Below are 8,180 nucleotides of genomic sequence, written 5' to 3' on the forward strand. Positions count from 1 at the left end.
AAGACAGATATCATTCAAAGTGAGACTATTGAGATTGGCTGGGGGGACCACTGTAATAGGGTCTTGTAGTGGAGAAGAGAGAGTATCTCAACTTTGAACACTGCCTGGGCAAATGGGAATTTATAGCCAAGGAGCGGGATGGGGGTCAGTAGACAGAAAATTACTAAGAGAAAATATCTGGGATAAGGGAAGATTCTTGCTTAGCCCACCAAACGAGCCTCATTGAAGGTAGTCCAGGGTGATCAAACATCACTTGAGGGATGCTGCAAAGTGAGGGACTCAATTAGATATCAAGAGTGATCAGATGTTGAGGCTGGGAAATTCTAGCTAAACTGACATTGCTAAAACTGGAAAATGCAGAAACAAATACAGAAATCCAAGAGTTGATGCCTAGTTGAGAAATAGTTCAAGAGAACTTGGAAATTAATCAAGAAGAGAATCTTTGTTATAGGTAATAAAGGATGATGCTGACATAAGGCAGCTTTCTTGATTTGCAATGTTGTGAACCTTGGAAAATCCATTTTATGTATCTTGGCCTCAGTTTTCTCATCTTTAAAATGGGAAGTTTGGGGACTTCCCTGGCTGTCCATTAGTTAAGACTCCACACTTCCAATGCATGGGGTGTGGGTCCAAAGCCTGGTTGGGGAACTAACATCCCACATTCTTCAGATTGTATAGTCAGGAGCCAAATAAATAAATAAATAATGGTGGAAATATGAGAATAAAAAAATGGGAAGTTTTTATACTTGCCTTAATATTTTCACACATGAACTGTTCTCACAAATAATAAATACTTTATAAACTATGAATCAAATTTCAAATGCAAATAGATTTTAAATACTGTCCTTGTGGGGATGTTAGTAATAACAATAATGTGCCAAGTCCTGGGATCATTTGTCCGTTCCAACATCCTGCCAGGCAGGCAGCATCGTTTCCTTACCATCAGCAGTAACTGAGGCACAGAAAAGTGAAGTGTTTGCCCAAGTTCCCAAGGACAGGAGGTAAAGGATCTGGGATTGAAACTGTGTGATTCAGCTCTGAAGTGTGAAGGCCGTGAATATGCGCCTTCTGCACAACAGACAGAGACAAAGCCATAGATGGCTGTAAAACTCCCGGAGTAAACAAACCAGACTGATTTGTAAAGTTTCATGCACTTACAGTGACCTACATCTCTTGCCCCCAGCAGTGGAAAATGTCTCCCAGAGCCGAATGTCTTATCTCTAGATACGAAGTCCAGAACCATCAAAAGCAATAATTGAAATCCTATCTCTGGGTCAATCAGTCTACAAATTTGACAGTTTAATCAAGAGATACATGGTCACCACTGTCAAAAAAAAATTTTTTTTTGTATCTAGGCCCAGGCAATTTTAGTACAATAAATTCAGATAAAGTTTACCTGGCGCTCATACAAATTTCAGGAATTGACCTTTGCAGGCCTAGACATTTCTTTTCTTTTTTAACCACAAGTGGGGGCAGGGGTGAACCCAGCAGAATCAAAACAAATATAACTGAAAAAATAAGTCTGAAATACTAACAACAAAAATTTCCAATTCAGTAACTGTTCTTTAGAAATTTAAACGTCTAGGAAGAATTATCTAGAAACAAAATTTTCTGTGGGTTTGCTGTCATCTTAAGGTGGTGTCACCATTGATTCTATCTACAAAAACAGACTGTAACTGTTAGGAAGTGAGAGTAGAAAAAAGGGAGTCCAAAATGGTGGTTAAAAATTGGCAGCTAGAAGGCAAACAAAGAAAAAAGGCTGAGAAAAAGAGAACAAAGGAAAAATCCAAGGACCAGAGTGGGAACCTCCAGTGGGAAAAAAAACACACCACCTTCCTGATGGATGGCCTGTACAAGCCCCACTTTGCATAGAGCAAAACCAATCAGGCTCTGGGGGATGGAGACAAAAAGCATAAACAGGAGGAGCTAAGACAGGTTGAGGCCACTTCTTCAGGGTCCGCCTGCCCTCACCTCTCAGGGGTGTATGTATGATCTGCTGTCTGCTTAATAAAAGTGCTATAACACCGGCCCATTGTTTCAAATCTTTGCTGCAATGAGACAAACCAAGAGAAAGAAATGCACACACCTGATAAAATCAATTACATACGCAGTCTTGACTTAAGTCAAGGAAACAGTTCCATCACCGCCTGGCAAATTTGCAGCCATGTTCCTGTCCCACGTAATAATCCAAACCCTAATTTGTGGCAAACTTGAAACGTTAGTTGCATCTGTTTTAGGTGGACTGTGTCAGGGGAGGAAAACCAGCTTATCATCAGATGTGCTCATCTGCCAGCTGGCTTCCTCTGAGTGCCTAAAACCGAAGCTCTGGCACCTGGCTTCTGGGAGACTGAAACATCCATCGAGGTAAGTGGAAAGTGGAAAGTGGAAGTCACTCAGTCATGTCCCGGTCTTTGGGACCCCATGGACTCTAACCCATTAGGTGTCTGTCCATGGGATTCTCCAGGGAAGAACACTGGAGTGGGTTGCCATTTCCTTCTCCAAGAAACACACCAAGTACAAAGAAAAGAAAAAAGCAAGCAAAGACTAAAACTGAGGCCAAGGTCACAGAGCAATAGTTAAATTCAATTCCAAATAACTGTCCAGAGCCAATATTAATGTCGCTCTTTCTAAACTCTAAAAGTGGCTTTTAATTAATTCATTAAAACAATTACACCATTTTTAAATTCTTAAGCTTTTTGTTTTTCTATGTTTTGTGTAGTCCATCTGCCAACCACAGACAGAGTGCTCACTTGAGCACAAATCTTCACTTGGCCCACACATATGTTGCATGTCTGTCATATTTATGCCTGAAGTTTGAAATAAAAGTGTTCATTACTGTGCTATGAAATGAATAAAGACATCTGTGCTGCTTTTCACACATAGCCAACCCCTTCCATGTCCCTTCTTTCTGCTGAGCCTTAACACCATCCTGCAAAGTAACTAAAAAAGGTATCACCACTCCCATTTTATTGATTAAGAAAATGAAGACTCCAAAGGTTAGGTGAGTAGCCTTGTAAAGGCTAATAATAGACTCAGCGCTGTGCTGAGAGTACCTGGACCCTGGAGAAGAGCAGATCAATCACTAGTGTTTTACCACCAGCTTTCCTTCCCTTCTCCCTCTGTCCGTCCCATTCTCCTTTTTTCTAGAAGCCAGTAGCTATTGGACCCTGAAATCTGCCAGGCAGACATCTCATTCAGTCACTGACTGGCAAATTCATGGCCATATTCCCATTCGAGTTATCTAAAAGTAATAACCCCAAATCTGACCCAAAACTTGAAACTGTAGCTCCACCATGTCTTCCAAAACCTGGCCTTTCCTTCCGTCGTACCTATCCTAGATGTTTTTGTTGGCTAATTTGGACAAATATGTATATTGCTTCAGTTCAGTTCAGTTCAGTCGCTCAGTCGTGTCCGACTCTCCGCGACCCCATGAATCACAGCACGCCAGGCCTCCCTGTCCATCACCAACTCCCGGAGTTCACTCAAACTCATGTCCACAGAGTCGGTGATGCCATCCAGCCATCTCATTCTCAGTCGTCCCCTTCTCCTCCCGCCCCCAACCTTTCCCAGCATCAGAGTCTTTTCCAGTGAGTCAACTCTTCGCATGAGGTGGCCAAAGTATTGCAGTTTCAGCTTTAGCATCAGTCCTTCCAATGAACACCCAGGATCGATCTCCTTTAGAATAGACTGGTTGGATCTCCTTGCAGTCCAAGGGACTCTCAAGAGTCTTCTCCAGAACCACAGTTCAAAAGCATCAATTCTTCAGCGATCAGCTTTCTTCACAGTCCAACTCTCACATCCATACATGACCACGGGAAAAACCATAGCCTTGACTAGACGGACCTTTGTTGGCAAAGTAATGTCTCTGCTTTTAATATACTATCAAGGTTGGTCATAACTTTCCTTCCAAGGAGTAAGCGCCTTTTAATTTCATGGCTGCAGTCAGCATCTGCAGTGATTTTGGAGCCCCCAAAAATAAAGTCTGACACTGTCTCCACTGTTTTTCCATCTATTTCCCATGAAGTGATGGGACCAGATGCCATGATCTTTGTTTGCTGAATGTTGAGCTTCAAACCAACCTTTTCACTCTCCTCTTTCACTTTCATCAAGAGGCTTTTGAGTTCCTCTTCACTTTCTGCCATAAGGGTAGTGTCATCTGCATATCTGAGGTTATTGATATTTCTCCCAGCAATCTTGATTCCAGCTTGTGCTTCTTCCAGCCCAGCGTTCCTCATGATGTACTCTGCATATAAGTTAAATAAGCAAGGTGACAATATACAGCCTTGACGTACTCCTTTTCCTATTTGGAACCAGTTTGTTGTTCCATACAGTTCTGACTGTTGCTTCCTGACCTGCATACAGGTTTCTCAAGAGGAAGGTCAGGTGGTCTGGTATTCCCATCTCTTTCAGAATGTTCCACAGTTTATTGTGATCCACACAGTCAAAGGCTTTGGCATAGTCAATGAAGCAGAAATAGATGTTTTTCTGGAACTCTCTTGCTTTCTCCATGATCCAGCAGGTGTTGGCAATTTGATCTCTGGTGCCTCTGCCTTTTCTAAAACTTGCTTGAACATCTGGGAGTTCACGGTTCACATATTGCTGAATTTGCACAACTGTGTCCATTGTGATGAACATTCTTTTGTCTCCAAGTATCGTTGGAAACAATGATTTAGAGCAACAAAGTTTGGGGTAATGAAAAACTGAGCAGACTTCCATATATGAGAATGACTCACCGGAAGCTTGAGGAGGAGAGAGAAGCTCACCCCCCTGTCGCCAGCATGACGACAGTTCTTTCAAACGCCCTCACAATGCAGCTACTGTTTTTTGCTCCCAGCAACCATGCAGGGTCATTACTGTTGTCCTTAATCACGTGACCTCAGCTTCTGACCCCTCATCCTTCATTTATGAAGTGAAGAAACATACCAATTGCTTCACTGTAAAGTCATGAATGAGACGCCCTGAAGGCAAGCAGCAATTTATGATTAATACCATTAGCAGAAGTCAGTGAGCTATGGAAAAGGGGCCTGAAGAGGGAAAGGAAAAAGAGGAGCAGCAGCTGTGTGGGGAACTACAAAAGCTCCTTAGAAGTCCGTTGCCGATTTCCACATTGAGTTCCTCCTTGAAGGGAGAAAAATTAGTCTTTGCCAGAGTATGTGTAAAGGCTTTCCCACACACACACGAAAGAAGGGGTAGGGTAGGACAGGTCTCACCGTCAGTAAGACTAAATAAAATCTGAAATTTTCTATATTTGCAGACGTTAATATGTGCATGGTAAGACACCATGAGCACAGAATATGTTGGTTTTACCAGATTTATGTGATTATGAAAACATTTTCTCACAGTCTATGTCACAGAATGTTCTATTCTGGGGAACACACTTTGCCCAGTTATGTCTGTTAAAAAGCAGAAGAGAGATAAGAACTCCAGACATGATAGAGCTGAATTTCTCACACTCACATAGTAACTTCCAGTTTGGCAAATATTTAACTGACATAATCTCAACACGGGATTTTTTTTATCTCACTGTGTGGCTGTTAGTCACACAGTCATATCCAACTCTGCGACCCCATGGACTGTAGCCTGCCAGGCTCCTCTGTCCATGGGATTCTCCAGGAAAGAACACTGGAGTGGGTAGCCATTTGCTTCTCCAGAAGATCTTCCTGACCTGGGGATCGAACCTGGGTCTCCCGCATTGCAGACGGATGGTTCACCCTCTGAGCCACCAGACAAGCCTGCTGCCCCCTTGAATTTTACCTAATTCCGTATACCCTCGATGAAAACAGCTTGCGACCCTTGTAAACACAGGAGAATTCTTTCTCCACCTCCCTCCAGTTTCTCCTCTTCTTTTCATCCTGTGTTCTCTCCTTTTTCTCTAGAGACTGGATGCAAGGCTGAGAGAAAATCACTTCTTTCCCTTGGACCCTCAGTTCCACATGTTCCAGGCACTTGGAAATACTAGAGAAAAGCAGCAACAATCAAGACAATATATGTATAAAGATAAATTCCAATTGGATTAACATTCCAGCTTCACTGCTGCTTCTGAACACGAGAAGGAGACCAAAAAAAATAAAGTCTTCTGTCACTTTATACTGTGGACACCGATGGTGACTGCATAAAGCGTGTAAAAATAAGAAACTGGTAACAATCTGTGTCAGTTTTGCTAGCACGGTGTCTGTAGGAGACACTTGGAAGCTATTTTGAACATGGCTTCTCTCAACTCTTGGTCTACGTGACGTGGAAAGAATGAATTTGATCCAGGGGCTGATACATGGCCAGACAACTCCCTCCATTGGTCAAATGGAGGATGGGCACATGACGTCAGGGGTCAGTCAGTGTTGACCTGTGGGACTTCAGCTGAAACTCCCAGGAAAGAGGAGCTCCTTGTTCTCTGTGATCATTAGCTGTGAGAATGATGTCAGCCTAGAAATTTTGGTGACCACGTTAATGACCAAATTAGCTTCATGAGAGTCAATCCAAAACCAGGTAAGGCAGGGCCAAGATAGAGAACAAAGCAATTTCCTGGTTACATTATTTTAGCTACTGGATCCAGCCCTCCTGAAGCTACAAACACTTCTGAAGTTCTGGTTTTATGAGCCAATAAATCCTTTTTTGCCTAGAAAAGTTTGATTTGCGATTGTAACTAAATGGATTTTGATTAAAGCACTTTAGAATTTTTAACTTCTATAAAGAAACTGAAAAATATATGCTTTTGCTCATTTTGCCAAAGATGATTAGAAAGATTTCAAAAACCAAATGCTTGCCTTCTTTAGAAACTTAATATACAGGACATTTTAAAATTTTAATAAAATTGTTAACTTGGAAAAATAACGTGACTGTCGTTTTTAGAATGGTCTGTTTTCTCTTATTTTAAAAATGTATTGGCCTGGTGCAGGTTAATCCAATTGTCGGGTTTGTAGACATGTAAAAGCTCATTCGGCTTATACAACAACTCTGTTAGACTTGTGCCATCCTAATGTCCTTAAACCATGGCAACAGTCTGCTTCTAAATTGGAAAATTAAAAACAATAGCTGGAAATCAGAGTCAGGGCTATGGGAAATCCAAGATGGCTGCTTGGCTTTTCCCAGTTCCCTGACAAACCTCATTTTTTATTTGATGGGTTAAAGCCTCCCTGGCTACAGGGCCTCCATAATGAAAAATCACGGAATATTAAGTTTTGTAAATTGTTAAATTAAGTTTCTAGTTTTGTTAATGTCTAGTGTTTACTACGGAGAAGGCAATGGCAAGCCACTCCAGTACTATTGCCTAGAAAATCCCATGGAAGGAGCAGCCTGGTAGGCTGCAGTCTATGGGGTCGCTAGGAGTCGGACACGACTGAGCGACTTCACTTTCACTTTTCACTTTCACACACTGGAGAAGGAAATGGCAACCCACTCCAGTGTTCTTGCCTGGAGAGTCCCAGGGATGGGGGAGCCTGGTGGGTTTCCGTCTATGCGGTCACACAGAGTCGGACACGACTGAAGTGACTTAGCAGCAGCAGCAGCAGTGTTTACTAAGACTCACTGCTGAGACAGTTCCTTGTTACGTGATACTGCTAAAAGATTTAATTAAGTTATTAAAAAGGACACTCTAGGTTAGTTTCTAAGGCTTATCTCAGTAACCAATCTTCAGATAAAGGTCGGATGCTCCATAATGTACAACCAGGAGATTAACACCAGACTATAATCATTTAACGAATGAAGTCAGGTGACTTGGGGTATACCAGGCTTTATCTAATGAAAGTTCTTGACTTATAATTCTTACTTTAGCTATGGCTATATTATTTTCTATGTCACTTGTTTCACTGAGCCTGTGATATAATGCTGAACTGACAGTTCCATATGAGATCAATAATTGTAATAATGTGACTCTGGGTATGGGAAAAAGCAACAAGAGGAAATATTTTTCTGGACCAGGAGGCTAGTAAGACAGTGGTCCAGAGACTTTTGCTACTTGCAAGTCCTGGTCCAATTTTGGCACACTGAGTGCCACATCACTTCCCTAGACCTGGGAATGAGCCTTCCCAGCACCGCGGGACACAATGGCCATGAAATGGTGTCACATGGTCAGATATGTGGCTATGAAGGGACCCTGCTGACTGGAAGTTGGTACTTGCCAGCTACCTCTACAAAGATTACATCATGACCATTGCAAGCTGCTGACCTTCAACACCCCCTGAAAG

The sequence above is a fragment of the Moschus berezovskii genome, chromosome 16, assembly GCF_049115385.1.
Source record: "Moschus berezovskii isolate FMDL1 chromosome 16, NW_MosBer_1.0, whole genome shotgun sequence".
Classification (NCBI taxonomy): domain Eukaryota; kingdom Metazoa; phylum Chordata; class Mammalia; order Artiodactyla; family Moschidae; genus Moschus; species Moschus berezovskii.